Raw genomic sequence first — 20,130 nt, forward strand, 5'->3', positions numbered from 1 at the left:
GTATTAGAAACTAACATGACTTGTTCGGTTGCATTGGGATTAAGAGTAATCCCAAGATTTCTTTGATGACGCCACCCTAGGAGATTATCACCTCTTTTTGCGATATATATTTTACCCACTGTCTCTCTGCCTTTAAATGCAATGGTTTGGATGGAGTATCCTAAAATTTCAATACGTTGTTTGGCATACCCCACTGGATTGATATCAGGAGTCATAAGTTTAATTTTGTCTCCATCGAAATTTGCAAACCAAAATTTATCACTAATAAGGGTAAATAGGGAACCTGAATCAGCAAGTACAGGAACAATCTTGTCAGCAATTTGAATATCACAAGAGGGCATACGTATTTCATCATCATCAACTTGACTCACACCATTAACTGTATCATCTGTAATGCAGTGAATGGAATCTTGTGAATAGTCTTCATCATCATCTATGCAGTTAACTTTGTTATTCTTGCACATCCTAGCATAATGACCTTTCTTCCCACAATTTTTACAAACAGTACTTCTTGCAAAACAATTTGGATAATTCGGTCCATGTTTTTCACTACCACATCTGGGACATCTAAATTTGTTTTCTCTATTAAAATTGTTGGCATTATAATTTTGTTTAGGCTTTTCTGATCTGAATGATCTTGTTTTTGTGGAATTTTACTAATAACAGCAACATTACATTCTGGTTGAGGAAATTGACGATGTTCATGAGTGACACTGGAAATAGGATCATTCTGGGAAGGGCCTTTTCTAATCTCCTTGACCCATGTTGAAGTATGTTCAACGCTCTCAACAATAAGTATGGCCTCTTTCAAATTGGGATTCTTTGATAACAATTTCTCTTGTATTTTGAGATCGTTTGTGCAACGGACGAGCTGGTCACGAATGAGGGAGTCAGTCAAAAGTTCGAATTCACATGTTTGTGCAAGGGATTTGAGTGCTGCCACATAGTTCCCAACTCTCTCACTTTTAGCTTGAACACGCATAAAAAATGTGTGTCTTTCCATGACAATATTAATGCGTGCACCAAAATGATTTTTAAGGAGGAGTACACTCATCTCATATACATCTGAAGGTTCGGCTGCTCCCCTGCCAATGGGTATCGGGTCTAGACTATCATAAATATTTCTCCCTTCTATACCAAGATTGTTTAGTAAAACAGCTTGCTTCCTGACAGCAGAAAATTTCTCTCCACCAATTGCAAGCAAATATGAGTCAAAAATGGGCTTCCATTTTTTCCATGGCAATATGGGTTCGCCCTGTTCGCTTAAAAATTGAGGAGGTTGATTCATTCCGCTAGCTGTAGATGACATGCTGAAAAGGAAACAACTAAATAAACTAACACAATAAGTTAACTTAATAAGCTAACATAACAATCTAAAATAACAATTTAAAATAAATAGTTAAAATAATAACAATGAGGTAAACAAGTCTCTTTTCTGGTGTCACTGTAGTTTCTCTATAGTGCGTACTGTTTCGCGTTATTCTACACAGTGTTCTGTGTGTAGTTGTTGCTACAGGAATCGCACGGAAATATTACGGATTTCCAGATGCTTCCAGTCTAATTTCGATCATTCAAAGGTCAGTTTTGCTTCAATCATAAAAAATTTTTTATTTTTTATTTTATAAATATATGACTTGCCTCAGTTATATGAAGATGCGATAATTCTCGTCAACTTGGAGAGCCAAAGTAATTGAAATCCAGGCTACAATGCTCAAATTCATGCGCTTTCGTGTCTTCTTGAGGTTGACAAACGGGACCGCTAACCGTAGTTGCTAGGTGACGGACTCGAGCGTCGGGTTACTGAGGCACGCTTGTTGGGACGCTTTGCAGATCACTAGGCAACACGTAGCGTGTAGCGTGTGTACGTGCTGTGACGATGTACGTTGTGTGAGGGAGACGTCACAACAACGGCAGGCTCGCTCCACAGAACTTGGGCACCTCGCGCTCAGGATTCAAAAAATGCCGAGTGGAGAAGGTAGGGATATCTTAAAAATTAAACAAGTCCCGTCTAAGTAAAAGTAAGATAGTACTTGCCGCTGTGTGCCGCTTGTGAAGTTCTTCGTGTCAAAGTCGCAATGGAGGCACAAATAAAAACGATGGTTTTTCCCTTTTTTTTTTTTTTTTTGAAAAGTCTATTCAGTTATAAATTCTCATCGCGTTGGGTTCATAGTCGCCTGCTGGGCTCATCGTCGCCAGTATTGTAAAGATGAGACACTCCAGAAGTAGATTAGAAGAGGTTTATTTACCCAACAGGGAGGCAAGTCATACACATCCAAGACCTTGTGCACAACTGACTCTTTAGTTAACATTCTATAGTGACATGGATGCATTCTCGAGTAAGAATGCATATACTTAAAGTCATAGATACAACACATACACAGTGCATCATAGTGGTGTAAGTTACACTTAGGCCAGTTACATATAACTGGTGAATTTCCGTGTTTTTATTATTAGAAGACCTAGATATAACTCCACTTTAACTTTTTTTTTCAGTGAATTTCAGTGAGTTTTTTTAACATAAGGTAAAATCTTACTACCTTACTTACGTATAACTCCAGTTAACCTTTGTTTTTTTAAGTTAATTTATATGATTTTTAACACATAGTAAAATCTTATAACCATATATCTGTGACCTATCCCCCACAATGTATCAAACACACCAGCAGGCGGCCAACCCAATGCCATGCTCTTCTTTTGACCATGTGTGGTGTGGGGTTAGCTGAACACAACCCATGTAGGCAGCCAACTACCCAAGAATAGCCACCTGGCCACTAACCCCCATCCCTCCACACCACTTATCATTTTTTTTAATTCTTTTTCAGTTATTCAGAAGTGACACCAAATCATAAAAAGCATGCTTCCTGGGTAAAAATCTAACTTTCTGCCAAATTTGGTTTAATTTTGTTAAGTATTTTTTTCTGTATCATTGTCTAAAATCCCCTATTCAAACTTCATGGCTTAAAAGTGTTTTGGGTCCCCCCTCCCTTTTTCTCAACCTCTGCTTGACAGATCACTCAAAACTTTCCATTAAGGTGCTGAGGTGGATAACATTTAAATAAAAAAGTTTTGTGAAAGTTTGTCAAAAAGTGCCAAAGTGATTAGAAAATAAAAACACTCTTCCTATGGAAAGTTTGACTTATGTATAACTACATATATATGCATGGCTATCTCTTAAGGCTAAATAGTGTTGCACTGCAGACTTTTTGTGAAGCGCGGGCTGAGAAAAAGGGGGTCTCAAAAAAAAGTGTTGCCCATGCAATTTCCCGTAGAGATTTTTGACCGCGACTACAGCCTGAACTGCTGGACAGAATCACACCAAATTCTGCAGAGAGGTAGCTCTTGGTCCAGAAAGAACCCTTTTTGTGATTTGGTGTAAATCCATTCAGTAGTTGCAGAGTTATTAAAGGAAAAACAAAATGGTATATTTAGGGATGCAGACCCTCCACGGATCACCCACAGCAGATCTACAAAGTCATGGTCCATTAGCAATGCAGTGATTGGCCGACCACAACCTGGCCAGGAGGTTGTGGCCAGCATCTTAAGTATCGGGGAATGGTCCCGGCGTCTTAAAAGGTATCTACAAAATTATTAAAGGTGTAAGGGTAGAGGAACCCTGACCCCATGGGTGTGTTAGAGGAGTGTTGGGTATGAAATTGAGTTATATACCTTTTTTCCCACTTCAGAAATCTGCAGATACCCCGCAAGGCTCAACATGGCCCAGTGTAGATCTGCAATGGATCCGAGAATCTTGATACACTTTAGAAAAAAAACGTTGTTAGACCCACCCAGACACTTGCACAGGTACTCTCACACCCATTTACAGACCCACACTGGCAGTCAAGCACCCACTCCTAGAACTACGCAGGCATTCACACACCCACAGAGCCATGCAGGCACTCTCAGACCCACTCACAGACCCACATAGGCACTTATACACCCACTCACAGACCCATGCTGGCACTCACAGACTGACTCAAATACCCGTGAAGGCACTCACCGACCCACTCACAGACCAACACAGGCACTCATGCACCTACTAATAGTTCTATGTTGGCACTTCCACACCCACTGACCGTCCCACATAGGCAGTCACGCACACACACAAACCTCTAAAGCTGTTGGACAGGCCCCACGAAGGGCTCGCTCCCTCCCCGCATGACAGGGCCCAGACATCGGCTCTCCGGGTGCTACACGCAGAAGCAACCCGCAACCCGTCCCCCTCCGGGACGCCTGCCCCCGGACATCTCTGTGCCACGGGCCCAGGCCCCCGTCAACCCCATTGCCCGGCCCAGCCGCCATCTTGGACACTGCACCACGCGGCCGCGTGGCCTCGGCTCGACCCCAACCCTGGGCCTGGCCGGGCCTCGACATCCCGGCACCACCATCCACCCAGGAGGTGAACGGACCACTTGGCAGGTTAATGGGAAAAAGAAGTGTCGATGGCTCTCCCCCCGCCAGGGGCCGATCGCCCCCAGCCTCCCCGGGTGCTGGCTCCACCCCCCTGCTGGGTGTCTGGACTCCCTCATCCCGGACCTCCCGACCTCCCAGTGCGAGGGTCCGGACATCAAAGGGCGCCAGACCTATAACTGAGGCAGCCCCAGAGCAGGAAGGCAGTTGTATCCTGGAGTCGAGAGACACCGAGAAGAACTCATCCTTGACGGACTGCTGGCGCTGCCGCAGCCCTGCCTTGTGAACTATTGTCCTGCCTGCTGGCGCTGCCGCGGCCTTCTGCAACCTTCATCCTCGTGGGACCTGCTGGCGCTGCCGCGGCCCGTTGTAACCGTCATCCTCGTTGGGACCTGCTGGCGCTGCCGCGGCCCGTTGCCACCTACGACCTCTTCGGGACCTGCTGGCGCTGCCGCGGTCTGACCTGTCCGAACGCCGAGCTCGAGGATTGTGAGCTACCACCGTTGCACCTCAGTACCTGTAGGTACCAAGACTGTCCCGCTACCCCCTTTCCCTAATAGAGACTAGAATTGAGAGGATCATCGTGTCCTAACCTCCTTGTATCGTACCACCTTACTCAAAGAATTGCCTATAAAAGGTGTTAAGCTGATCTTCGTGTGGTGTCCATCTGTGGGGGGGAAGTTACTTGTCTGTACGATCGCTGGAGACGGCCCTCACCGGAGGCCTCTCCCCTTGTGCTCGGCCGACCCTCCAGGTCCCCGTCTAACATTGGTGGCCAGCGGCGCGATCCGAACCAACGCGTAACCGTACAGAGAGTAACTCACCCTACGACTAATCCACAATGACGACCAGAGGGAGCGGATCTGCAGAGAAATTCCAGATGGAAAAACTGGAAGAGTACAACCACCGAGAGCTAAAACAATTTTGCATAGAACTAGGCATTGCTACCACCGGTCTGAGCACGAAAGAGGACTTCAAACACGCCCTAGAATCCTGGGCAGAGACGAATACCGCCGGACCCCGGGACCCCGAAGCCCCGGAACCAAACACCAGTCTGACAGAAGAAAGGAGAACGGATCTCTCCCGGGAAGAGTTCCGAGAACGAGAGAAAAATAGACTTCACGAGTTAGAGCTCGCACGGCTCAAATTAGACGGAGAATTGAAACTGGCAGAACAAAAAATGAACTTAGAACACCTACGGCTCCAAGAAGAGCGAGAGGAGAAGCAGAGACAGAGAGAACTCGAAGAAAAAAGGCTGGCATACGAACACGAGTGCAAGCTAGCGGAGATAGAGATGCGCAAACAGAACAAAGACCTAGGGGTGCCCGAGCAACCGCGCCCCCCAGGTACTACCGAACAGAAGGTCCACATCCCCAAAGATGTGGTCCGGGAATATTTTCAGAACGACGACATACAGCAGTGGTTCAAGGCCTACGAGATCGCCATGACTGCCCACCGGATCGCTCGAAGTGACTGGGGAGCCGGTCTATGGGGAGATTCGTCAATGAAGGCCGTGATGCCCTGCTGCAGCTTCCGGACCATCAAATGACGTCCTATGACCACATGAAGGCCGCCCTCCTCAGTCGATATGGGCTGACGTCCGAGATGTACCGCCAGAGGTTCCGCAACTGCACCCGCATCCCGGGTACAACCTGGATAGAATATGTGAACTATTTCAGCCGAGCCTTCGAGGGATGGATCAAGGGTAGCAACGTAACAACCTACGAACAGCTCTTCAACCTCATTGTGTGGGAGCACCTCTCCAACAACTGCTTCGTCGAGCTCAGGCAGCACCTCCTCGACAGTAAATTGACTGACCCACGGCAGCTCGCCGCCGAGGCTGACCGATGGGAGAGCACCCGAGTGGCCCGAAGTGGGCCCAACGAGCAGAACAGAACCAACCAAGGTCATCATCGTCCCCGAGGAGGAGGAGGAGGACAGGGCCGGGGCAGAGACGCCGTCCCGGCCGCTCCCGCAAACTACACCCCGCCCCCGGCCGGCCGGGGCAACCCCCGATGCGCCCGGGGTTCCGAGCCAACGTTACGTGTCATCGATGCCAGCGAGTCGGCCACTATGCCAGTGACCCGACCTGCCCAAAGAACCAGACCCCCGGGCCCCGCCAGGTGGCTGCCGCCGCTCTAGGAGAAGAGCAAGTCTCCGAAGGGCCTGAAGAGTACGAGCAGGAGCAGCCCGAGTGGGAACCTGCTGCCATGACCCTGGCCTGCCTAGGGGGGAGAGACCTGATCCCGCGGGCTCCCCTACCAGCCAACACCAGGAAGTACAGCCAGTGGGTGAACATAAATGGGCGTAAGGCCGAAGCCCTGCGTGACACAGGGGCCAGTGTGACGGCCGTCCGTTGTCACCTGGTGACCCCAGAACAAATCCTGCCAAATGTTCTTTGCCCCGTCCGATCGGCCGACAATTCGGAGAGCCTGTGTCGGATGGCCTGCGTCCCCTTCGAATGGGGAGGAGTGTCCGGGATGCTAAAAGTGACTGTCCGCGACGATGCCCCAGTGGACTGCCTCCTGGGGAACGATCTCGAGAGTTCCCCGTGGGCAGCCGTTGAAAGAAGAGAGCACCTGGGGATGTTAGGTCTGTTAGGCTGGGCGTGCGTAACAACCCGGTCCATGGCCGCCGACACCATCCCTAGATCTGAAGAACCCGCATGGCCAGCACCTCCTCCCCCGATCGCTCCGGAGGGAGACTCCATCCCTACCGACAACCCGGAACAAACCCAAGAAGAGCCCGCTCAGCCCCAAGACCTTCCGGACCTGGCTCAGTGGCGTCAGGAAGGGGGGCCCACCCAAGAACAATTCCGGCAAGAGCAAAAGACATGTCCCTCCCTCGAGGGACTGCGACAGCAAGCGCTCGCCCAGAGCGCAGGAGACACCGCAGGGGCCCACTGGATCTATTGGGACAATGACCTACTGTACAGCGAACAAAGAGTAGCGGAGCTGGGGACCAGTCGAGTGCTGGTGGTGCCCCTCCGCTTCAGAGACTTCCTTTTGAACCTGGCCCATGATGTTCCCCTGGCTGGACACTTGGGGCAAGACAAAACATACAACCGCCTGGTGACTCACTTTTACTGGCCGAGAATGAGAAATGACGTCTCCAACCACTGCCGGTCCTGCCCGACCTGCCAGGCCAGCGGGAAGAGCGGCCGCAAACTCAAGGCACCCCTGCAACCATTCCCCGTTGTGACCACCCCGTTCGAAAGGGGGGGAATAGACATTGTGGGGCCCCTGGACCCCCGAACAGCACAAGGGCATCGCTTCATCCTGGTCCTGGTGGACCACGCCACCCGCTATCCTGAGGCGGTTCCCCTTCGAACTGTAACAGCCCCCGTGGTAGGGCGAGCCTTAATGGGGATCTTCTCTCGAGTGGGCTTCCCGAGGGAGGTCGTCAGTGACAGGGGCACGAACTTTATTTCAAAATATATGAAATCCCTATGGCAACAGTGCGGAGTCACCTACCGATTCACAACCCCCTATCACCCGCAAGGAAACGGACTGGTCGAGCGATTCAACCGCACTCTCAAGGGGATGATCATGGGGCCGGAAGAACCCCTACGCCGCCAGTGGGACGTGCTACTACCGTGCCTCCTCTTCGCCTACCGAGAAGTCCCCCAGAAGTCCCTCGGCTTCAGCCCCTTCGAACTCCTGTACGGACACCCTGTTCGCGGGCCTCTCAGCCTAGTTAAGGAGGAGTGGGAAATGGCCCCCCTGAAGACCCCTCCAGACGTCTACAAGTACCTCCTGACCCTCCGCAATCAGACCCAGCGATTCAGAGAGCTCGCCAAAGCCAATCTTGAGGCCAGTCAGGAGGACATGAAGAAGTGGTACGATCAACATGCCTCCTCCATCGAATTCGAGCCTGGCCAGCAGGTGTGGGTGATGTCCCCCATCGAACCCTGTGCCTTACAGGACAGGTGGACGGGGCCCTTCAAGGTGATCGAGCGTAAGAGCCCCGTCACCTACCTCATCGACATGGAATCCCCCCGGAACCCCCTCCGGGTCCTCCACGCCAACAGACTCAAACCCCACTTCGTGCGCTCGGAGCTCAGCCTGCTGATGGCCACAGACAGTGGAGCTGAAGAGGACTCCGAGCCCCTCCCTGACCTGCTGGGGACCGGGGAAAAAGATGGTTCAGTGGACGGGGTCCAACTCTCCGAGGCCCTGACCCCGGAGCAGCGCCAAGACGGTCGGGCCCTCCTGCTGCAATTTGCACGCCTATTCTCCCTCACACCCGGGGTCACCCCCTGGTGCCTGCATGACGTGGACACTGGCGACAGTCCTCCTATCCGACACCGGCCGTACCGACTACCAGATCGGGTACGCACCTGCATCCAAGAGGACGTCTCCAAGATGCTCGCCCTCGGAGTCATCGAACCCTCGGACAGCCCCTGGGCCAGCCCGGTTGTACTGGTCCCCAAAGCTGCGGCCCCGGGCACCACACCCGAGCTCCGGTTCTGCGTCGACTATCGGGGTCTGAACGCTGTCACCCGAACCGACGCTCACCCCATCCCCCGAGCCGACGAACTAGTTGACCGCATGGGGGCGGCCCGCTACCTAAGCATCTTCGACCTGACGGCGGGCTACTGGCAGATCGGCCTCACCCCCAGGGCACAAGAACGGTCCGCTTTCTCCACCCCGGATGGACACTACCATTTCAGAGTGATGCCCTTCGGCATGAAAAACGCTCCAGCCACGTTTCAACGACTTGTGAACCAGGTATTGGCGGGCCTCGAAGAGTTCAGCGCCGCATACCTGGACGACATCGCGGTGTATAGCCGCCACTGGTCTGACCACCTCCGCCACCTCCGAGGGGTCCTGCTGGCCCTCCAACAGGCCGGCCTCACAATCAAGGCCAGCAAGTGCCAAATAGGCCAGGGGTCCGTGACCTACCTCGGACACCAAGTGGGGAGCGGTCTGGTGGCCCCCCCTCCAGCTCAAGATCGCTGCCATCCAGTCCTGGCGGCCCCCCGTAACTCAAACCGAGGTCCGAGCCTTCCTGGGGCTCACCGGATACTATCGGCGGTTCGTGAAGGACTATGGCAGCATTGTTCGGCCCCTCACGGAACTCACATCCAAGACCAACCAAAAAAACGTCAACTGGACCCCCGACTGTCAAGCGGCCTTCGAGAGGCTGAAAGCCGCCATGTGCACCGCTCCTGTGCTCCAGGCCCCCGACTACAGCCGTGAGTTCATCGTCCAGACTGATGCCTCAGACCATGGCATCGGGCCGTCCTCTCCCAACTGAACCCCGAGGGAGTCGACCAACCAGTGGCCTTCCTCAGCAGACGCCTCCTGCCCCGAGAACAGCGCTGGAGTACCATTGAGCGAGAGGCCTTCGCAGTAGTATGGGCCCTCAAGAAGCTCCGGCCTTACCTCTTCGGAACCCACTTCCGGGTACAAACAGATCATCGGCCCCTGCAATGGCTAATGCAAATGCGGGGAGAGAACCCCAAACTATTGCGATGGTCCATCTCCCTGCAGGGGATGGACTTCACTGTGGAGCATCGCCCTGGCCAAGACCACGCCACCGCGGATGGCCTGTCCCGCTTTTTCCGCCTCGACGAGGAGAGTCCCCAAGAGGATGGGTGACTCTCCCCGCTTTCAGCTGGGGGGGACGCATGTTGGACAGGCCCCACGAAGGGCTCGCTCCCTCCCCGCATGACAGGGCCCAGACATCGGCTCTCCGGGTGCTACACGCAGAAGCAACCCGCAACCCGTCCCCCTCCGGGACGCCTGCCCCCGGACATCTCTGTGCCACGGGCCCAGGCCCCCGTCAACCCCATTGCCCGGCCCAGCCGCCATCTTGGACACTGCACCACGCGGCCGCGTGGCCTCGGCTCGACCCCAACCCTGGGCCTGGCCGGGCCCCGACATCCCGGCACCACCATCCACCCAGGAGGTGAACGGACCACTTGGCAGGTTAATGGGAGAAAGAAGTGTCGATGGCTCTCCCCCCGCCAGGGGCCGATCGCCCCCAGCCTCCCCGGGTGCTGGCTCCACCCCCCTGCTGGGTGTCTGGACTCCCTCATCCCGGACCTCCCGACCTCCCAGTGCGAGGGTCCGGACATCAAAGGGCGCCAGACCTATAACTGAGGCAGCCCCAGAGCAGGAAGGCAGTTGTATCCTGGAGTCGAGAGACACCGAGAAGAACTCATCCTTGACGGACTGCTGGCGCTGCCGCAGCCCTGCCTTGTGAACTATTGTCCTGCCTGCTGGCTCTGCCGCGGCCTTCTGCAACCTTCATCCTCGTGGGACCTGCTGGCGCTGCCGCGGCCCGTTGTAACCGTCATCCTCGTTGGGACCTGCTGGCGCTGCCGCGGCCCGTTGCCACCTACGACCTCTTCGGGACCTGCTGGCGCTGCCGCGGTCTGACCTGTCCGAACGCCGAGCTCGAGGATTGTGAGCTACCACCGTTGCACCTCAGTACCTGTAGGTACCAAGACTGTCCCGCTACCCCCTTTCCCTAATAGAGACTAGAATTGAGAGGATCATCGTGTCCTAACCTCCTTGTATCGTACCACCTTACTCAAAGAATTGCCTATAAAAGGTGTTAAGCTGATCTTCGTGTGGTGTCCATCTGTGGGGGGGAAGTTACTTGTCTGTACGATCGCTGGAGACGGCCCTCACCGGAGGCCTCTCCCCTTGTGCTCGGCCGACCCTCCAGGTCCCCGTCATCGTAGACTTACTCACAGACACACTCAGGCCCTCACACATCTACTGATAGACCCACACAGCCAATCACATACTCATTCACAGACCCACAGAGATACTCTTATACCCACCTGCTCACAGACCCACACAGCAACTCACACATCCACTCATAGACCTATGCAAGCACTGAGAGACCCATGCACAGGCCAACTCAGTCACTCACAGACCTAGTCACAGACCCATGCAGGTACTCACACCCCCCTCACAGACTCATACAGGCATTCAGAGACACACTCACACACCCACATAGGCACTCACACATCTACTCAAAAACTCAAACACCCACTCACACACCTACTCTCAAAGGTTACAGGGGTGTTCCTATTTAGGATTTAACTCAGAAATTTACTGAAACCCCAAAGGTTACAGGGACGTTATAGTTGGGAAATAGCAATAAAAAAACCCTTAGTAATTCACTGAAAAAAAAACAAAGTTTAAAGGGACGTTATTGTTAAGCTTAGATTTTACACACACAAAGCCATAGAATTATACCAGTTATAGTTACATGAACTAACATGCACTGCTTATGACCTCATATATGGATTTAGGCCCAGATCTCTGTACTGGGGTGAATGTATGACATTGTTCTGCATTCTGTCCATCAATTTTTCATTTTGGATTTGTCACCCCGAGTTGGACGAATAGGCTCAGACGTGAGTCTCGTACTCTCCATGCCACTGGAGTCAAGCTATCCTGGCTGATGAGGGCTGCAAGTCCGAAACCGGTCCTAGGATGCTTGTTTCCTGTCCAGGGAGGACCTGGCCTGGGAGTTCGGGCTGGACTGTTCCCATTGGGCACAGGGTCAAGACTGATTTGCATATGGCTGGGTCCAAACTGGAATGGCATGGTGAGCAATAAAATGATGGATTTAGGCCCAAATCTCTGTACTGGGGTGAATGTATGACATTGTTTTGCATTCTGTCCATCAATTGTTCTTTTTGCATTCGTCACCCTGAGTGGGACGGGTATGCTCAGACATGAGTCCCGTGCTCTCCATGCCACTGGAGTCAAGCTATCCTGGCTGACGAGGGCTGAAAGCACGAAACCAGTCCTTGGATGCTTGTTTCCAGTCCAGAGAGGACCTGGCCTGGCAGTCGGGCTGGACTGTTCCCATTGGGTGCAGGGTCAAGACTGATTTGCATATGGCTGGGTCAAAACTGGAATGACATGGTGAGCAAAAACAACGATGGATTTAGGCCCAAATCTCTGTACCGGGGTGAATGTATGACATTGTTCTGCATTCTGTCCATCAATTGTTCTTTTTGCATATGACCTCATATATAACATCACTCATGACATGGTCAGTGACATCACTGATGATGTTTCTCATTATATCTCAACTGACATCACTTACGATATCCACAGAACCATTCACACATCCACTCACACAACCATTCATATACCGACTCAAACACCCATAAAACCACTCACACACCCACTCACTTACCCATAAAGCCACTCACACACCTACGTATTCACACATACAGCTACTCACACCCACTCAATCACCCATTGAACATTAATTGCTCAAAAACCTCTGAACGGATTTAAACCAAATAACTAAAAGCACTCATTCTGGACCAATAGTTAGCTTGTGCCAAATTTGGTCTGCCACCAAAATCAATTGCTCATACTTAGTGAGCCTACTGTTAGTCATGTACTGGGTTTTTGTTCTGGTGAGCAATATTTTCACAGACTGAGGGACCATAACAGTTAAAGGATGTCCCATTACTATGTTCTCACTCCTCTCAATCTGAACACTGACAGACACAACCACGTTAAGGCAGTTTGGCAATCCTGCCCTACAGGGTTATGGGTAGTTAAAAACTAAATCACTGGTCTTTGTGCATCTCCATGCATGTGAGTTAGCACTGAGAGTCCACAGCCCTCCCTCTCACTGCAAAAGAATGTAAGTATCTTACTGTCTGCATTGTCCGGTATGTGGGTTTAAGGGAGACACTAGAAATTATAATAGGCAGGAAAAAGAAGTGGAAAGGACCCAATGGAGAATAGCGAAAATGGGATTAATTAAGAGCAGATCCCTACCCAAACACGCGCTGGAAATTAAGCTATTACTCGAAGAAGAGCACCTGGAGGCTCTCTTCATCACTGAAAGTTGGCTTAGGGAAAGCTCAGCCCCAGAGATTGTAGAAGCACTACCCCCTGGCTATAAAATTATCCGCCTTGACAGGGCCGGAACGATGGGAGGAGGACTGGCCATTATATACTAGGCCCAATTAGAATGCACAATATCCCCCCTTAACATTGTCAATTCAGAGGCCTGCGGTTTCAGATTATCCTTTTCTGCGACATGCTCCTTCACAGGAGGCCTAATTTATAGACCCCCGGGACCCTGCACCCGGTTCATGGATTCAGCCCCAGACCAACTGGCTAGTATGCTTATAGAGAAAAATGCCATAACAGTGTTAGGTGATTTTAACATCCATTTGGATGACTCCAATGACTCTTGCGCTAAGAGGTGCCTAACTGACATGGAACCCCTACAGTTCCTACAGCTGGTTCCATCCGCTACACATGAGAAAGGCCACCTTTTAGACCCCATCTTTTCAAATAATCAAAGACTGAAGGTACTAGATCCAATTTGAATGCCATGTACTGACCATGCCCTGATTCCACTGCAACTCCCGATACCCATAGCAGGACCAAACAAAGCCCCCATAGTAACAGGATGGAAATGGCCTAAAATAGCGCCGGAGGCCTGGATCCTTGATCTGGAATCCTCCATACCCCCCGACACCAAAGATCTGAACGAAGCCCACAGTAATTGGCTAACATGGATAAACAGCTCCATCAACAGGAACTTCAGGAAGCCAGGCCCCTTATCCTACAAAAACACCAACAGATCCTCCTGGTTTTCTCCTATGCTAGTTCAGCAGAAAAGAATTTGTAAAAAACTAGAACGAGAGTGGAGGAAGTCGTATGATCCTGAACTAAAAATAACCTACAGAGCGTACATACGGCGCTATCAAATAAGTGTCAGGAAGGCACAGGCTGCCTTCTATGAAGAAAAAATTGCCAAATCCTCCAACTCTCCGAGGGAGCTTTTTAAGATTGTAAAATCCCTCACTACCACAGTTCAAGAGCCCAATAGCCCAGAACACTCTAAAGAGAGGTGCAATTGGTTGGCCACCTTCTTTAAAAATAAATAGAAATTATTTACAACTCTTTCCAACCTAAGCCCCCAGGGATCTCAGGAAATACCTCTCCTCCACAACACGACCCTAAGATCGAAGTACCGTTGGGCATACAAGCTCTCATGACCATCCCTCCCATAAAGCTTGATCAGATATTGGCACTGCTAAGAGAAATCAAGTCAGGCTCTCCTCTGGATCCAGCCCCTCCTAACATTCTCGCCCAAGGAGGGGAACCCGTTATTACTCAACTAGGGAATCTCATCAATCTCTCGTTTGAGAATTGCATGGTTCCAAAGGAATGGAAACATGCCATCATCAAACCCCTGTTGAAAAAGCCACACCTGGACCCAGCTGAGTTATCAAACTACCGCCCAATATCACTCCTGCCCATAGTGGGCAAAATGGCAGAAAAGCACTTGAACACCACAATCTCCACCTTTCTCGAGAACAACAATGTCATCCATCAGACACAGATGGGGTTCAGACCCAAGCATAGCACAGAGTCAGCACTGTTAGTGGTCACTGAAAAACTCAAAACCATCCTAGATCAAGGAAAAACAGATACAGTGGTGCTCCTAGATCTGAGCGCCGCATTTGATACGGTAGACCACACAGTACTGATCCTGAGACTGGAAACATACCTCTTCACACAAGATTAATGATCTCTCCTGTTATCCGTACAGTCCTATATCTCAGGATGTTCTTTAATGCCTTACTAGAAGCAACGCGCGGAGATACCCCTTCGGGGCTGATTCAGGCGCGCTATAAATTTATAAATAAATAAATAAATAAAGGGCGAGCATTAGCCGAACAGCCAAGGAATGGGTGGCCTCTTTTTTGAGTGAAAAGTCCTTCCAATGCGTGGAGGCCAGGTTTAAGTCAGACCCCTTCCCAGCACCCTGGGGAGTGCCCAGGGCTCATCCCTGAGCCCAACCCTTTTTAATATTTACCTCAGTCCATTAGCCATATCATCCAAGAATTCGGCATTGCCATCGTGTCATACGCGGATGACACACAGTTAGTCTTCTCAATCTCAGACACCCTTAACTCTGATCATCGACATCTTGTTCCCTGCCTTGAGAAAATCGGATCTTGGATGGCGGACTGTAAACTTAAGTTAAATGGCGACAAAACGGAACTGATGAATCTGGGAAACAACTTCAATCTCCTTGTTGAAATTCCGTGGCCAATCAGTTGGGGACCACTGCCTTCCCCCAAACCTGCCATAAAAAATGTTGGCATGTGGCTAGATAAAAATCTCACAATGGAGACACAGGCCAAAAAGCTATCTGGCACCTGCTTTGGGATACTACGTCTGCTTAGAAAGATTACATCTCTACTCCCGGAAGACACAAGGAGAACAGTGGTTCAGGCCCTGGTGATCGCGAGGCTGGACTATGGAAACACCCTCTTGAGCTCTCCTAAATATGTAATTAATCGTCTTCAAATTGCTCAAAACGCAGCAGCACGACTACCATTGAATATATACAAAACACCTGAGCACACCAGTATCATTATTTCCAAAGGATCGGATGTATAGGTATTTCTCCAAACAATCCAATGACGTCTCAGCACCCTATGTGTTCTAGGTCCATAATGTCTCAAAAAGGAAAATCAAGTAGTCCAAACAGATCTTCTTAGGTTGAGGTCTGTATTTAATTTCCACAATTCACAAGAAGTAAACAGCAGCCGACGCGCGCTTCGCCCACAGGGCTTTCTCAAGGATTGTTGCTAATCACTCCAAAAGTCTGTAATTGTAACTATTCTCAAAATGGCGTTTCTCCAACGGATGGATGATAGCCCGGATGTTCGACAGTACATTTGCAGGTCAATACTGAAAGTTTATGCTCCTAATGTCATTCATCATCGTAATAGTTGCGGCCCCAATATATAGAGTCTTTTCCTTTTCAACGTTTGTTCTCCAGTCTTAGGATCCAAGCCCCATCATTTATAGAATAGTCTTGTCCATTCGGATCTTGATAAATCCCAAAAGTATGCTTTTGTCCTCCTGAAGACGCTAACAGTGAAACCCGCTCATGCTCCTTTCTCGTGCAAGGTACGAACGTACCCAGACATCGACCAATTAAATCAAGACTGAAGGAGCTGCATTGGCTTCCGGTTCAAGCCAGAATCAAATTTAAATCTCTCAATCTGGCTCATTGTGCCATGCACGGAAGGGGTCCGGCACTCATTCAAAACCTGGTTACTCACTACACACCCCAACGACAGCTTAGGTCAAGTTCAAAGTTTCTCATGAAGGATAACTTAATAAAAAGAGCCAGATGGGGTGGAAGGTATTTTTCCCATCTGATACCCAAGCTCTGGAACAGTCTAGATCCAGACATCCGATCCACCCAAGAAGACGCACAGTTCAGGAAAAAACGTAAGATCTGGCTCTTTCCACAGGACTCGTACCAACTCCCGCTAACTGCCTCAATAGCGCTGAGATGCCCAAGGGTAGTCATGCACTCTACAAATCCTATAAACATAAACATAAACATACTGTAATCAGGCATTCCTACTGCTGGGGCTCGACATAGACTTTCTCTCATCTCTAGGAAAGCTTTCAAGCACTCGTTGTCCCATGGAAGCAGATCAAGCCCATCTTTGTGTGTCATCCTCAGTAAAGGCTTAGCCACTAGGGAAAGGTTCAGCATCTACTGTCTACAGTAGCCAACCATTCTCCAAAACATACTAACTTCTTTCTGTGTTAGAACTGGATTCATTTGCAGAATTGCCTCCACTCGTTCTGGTGACACCTTTCTTCCTCGTTTCTCAATGTTATGTCCCAAATATTGAACTTTTTTTTATAGTATTGCGGTTGAAAATGGAGACACTTTGTGGAATATTTACAACAAAATGTTGGAGCGCGGTGTTATGCCAAAATTAGTAACGGCGCGCTCCAACATTATTAAAATGCAGGGATGCGTTATATTTACAAAAATACAGCACACAACTGTGTTTTCACTAGCGCTAATAAAGCTGCCTAGCACCAGCGCAGGCACCCTTGTGCCAGATTGCAAGAGTGCCTGCGCTGCAGGCGCAATTGGTTATGTACAGAAAAGGGACACCTTCCTTCACATAAACAATCTTGAAAGGCAATTTGCTCTTTCTATGTGTGCTGCAGAACGCAGTACACTTGGAAAGAGCAAGAAACAAGGAGAAAAAAATGATTTCTCCTCGTGTCACCCGTCTAAGACCAGGTATTCCCTGTTCTTAGTTTTTGGGGGTGCCCCAGCCTTGTAAAATTGGGGCAGTATTAAAAAGGCAACGAGTGTTGCAGTGGACTACCAACTGCAATACCCATTGAGCACCTCTTTCACGCTAAGTGAGGCTTGAAAAGGGGCCTTATTTACAAGATGGCATTAAGTAACCTTAAGTGGCTTAACGCCACATTGTAAATAAGGAGAAGGGGAAATCGCCACCACAACGTCACTAAAGGTGAAATTCTGATGGTGGTTTCCCCTTGTAAATATACACCACTGTGTTCGTTCTTTGCCTGGTGATTCAACAATGCAACTGTATCCTGTTTACAAGCTTATCATGTCTCTGATGCCACAAGTAGATCATCAATGTACTGCATGAGAACCGAATTGTAAGGCATCTGTAATGATTCAAGATTCTTTTAAAAAATATTTGATTAAAAGTAGACAGGCTCTCACACTTGTGGAACTAGGCACCATGCCAAAATGCTGTCAAACCACAAAGGAAAATAAGAACTGACTAATATCATGCAATGGTACAGAGAAGAAATCCACACAAATTCCGAAAAGTATGGTGGGCAGATTCGATACAATGGGATAACATGCTGGTAATATTTTGAAGATCTTGCACAATCCGATATTTATCATTGGGCCTCTGAAAACCCATGATTGGAGAGTTGCACAGACTTCCAACAAGTTTCCCTAAAAGCCCTTTACTCAACAAGTTTTCAATTACTGCTGTTATTCCTACAATGGTTTTTAGGGTCAAATTGTACGGTGGTTTTCTTGGATACACTGCATTAGGTTTTACTGTAACTCAGATAGGTTCTACACCTTCAATCAGTCTGATATATTTTTCTGTGAAATCCCATACTTCTGGGTTTACAGTCTCCTTTAAATAAGGCGTTAACTCTTTGATTGTTCTCACTGGAAGCAAACCTATAGCTGTGTCTTATCGGACCATTTCAAACTCTACATCCAAATCATGTGTTTGAAACTCATCACAATCCAGTGTGCAGTAAATTGTGCTATTTAACTGGCACACCAAATCTTTCCCTAGCACAACTCAAATCACAGACAATAAGTTTATGATTTTCCTCAAATGAGCCTATTTATACAGGAACATTTTCCGAAACTGGGTTAGTGATCTGTGAAACTCCTACAACGTGAATCTTCTTTCCCGAGAGGAGTAGGTCTGGGACTTCTGCTGTTCTAACAGTGAATCTGGTAGCAGCAGTGTGGTTCAAAAACAACACTTAGTTGCCATTTACTTTTCCTTCTACAAATGGTCCAACCTGGATTACTTCCAAGACTGCGCTAAGCATGCAGTCTACTTCCCCCCTCAGGCACCTTCATCTGGAATTGTCGGAGCCAAATCCGTTATTATCAAACACAGGGAACTTTTGAAATGGATTCTGTTTCTGAAATGGGTTTAAATTTGTTTTGGGCATCTGATTCATGTTAAACCTAGATTTTCCCATAGGCTGGAGGCAACTGGGACTTGGAGAACCTGTATCATTGGAACCTGTTTCTGCACTGGGACTTGCATGTGCTGAACTAACACATTTTGCATCTGCAGTTGAATTCTTTCCTGCATTATTACATTTGCGTTTACTCTATCTGGATTCAGTCTACACTTCCTCTTTCAATGTCCGATCTTATTACAGAAATGACAAGGGGTTATTTTATTCAGCGTCGCAACATCTACACCGAAATTCGGGTCAACTGAAACACCTCTAGATTTACTATTTGAACCCCCAAATCCTTCCTGAGCATCTTGTACTCCAGCTTGTAAACCAATACCTTGCATACCACCTTGATTTCCTTCTAATAGCAGATTCTGAAAACCTTTCTGAGCAAACTTTATCTGTGCTAACATGAATTTCACTTTCTGTTAGACATATAGCCTGGCTATTTCTTCACCTAACTTGATGTAACTTGATGTACCAAAATGCAGATCTTGTAAATATTCTAACTTGGTCTGTTCATTTGTATGTACTATATACATTTATAAACATTTTTATTGAAATGTACACAACTTTGTAATTTTACTTTTACCCCTTAGGTTGCCTCACACTATCCCTCTGTCCTGAAGAAGACCCGCAGGCGGAAGTTTAAAGGTGCCCTCCACGTGTTCAGCCGGGTCAAAACATGGATGCATACCCCCAAGCAAGGGCCTGTATTACAATATATCACCCTGCCCAATTATCCGATGTTGCATCTATGCACATACAAAAGGATGACAAATTTATTTTAAGAATTGTGTTGCGGACAGGCCTTATAGTACTGGTTTATGTTGTACTAATTAACCAGTATTGATCTCAAACTGAAAAAACTACTTTAACGTTGTACAGTATTTACTCTGTAATCTTCCCCTCTTTTATCTCAAGCATGAGCACTTCTCTTCTCTATGCCTCTTCCCTTGAGCAACCCGTTTATCTCTCACATATGTGGTAACGTCTTTACCTTTTCCTTGCATTTTTTTGAAAAATATAAAAAATTAACATATGCACTAGAAAATTGTGGGTGTATTCTTTTTTCTTTTTTTTTTAGGGTGCGAATCATTGAATGATTTTCGGTCAATAAGGATTGATTACGAGATGTTGATTATTTAAACAGCCCACAATTAGGAAATTCTTC

Source organism: Lissotriton helveticus, chromosome 6 (genome assembly GCF_964261635.1).
Source record: "Lissotriton helveticus chromosome 6, aLisHel1.1, whole genome shotgun sequence".
NCBI classification, from domain to species: domain Eukaryota; kingdom Metazoa; phylum Chordata; class Amphibia; order Caudata; family Salamandridae; genus Lissotriton; species Lissotriton helveticus.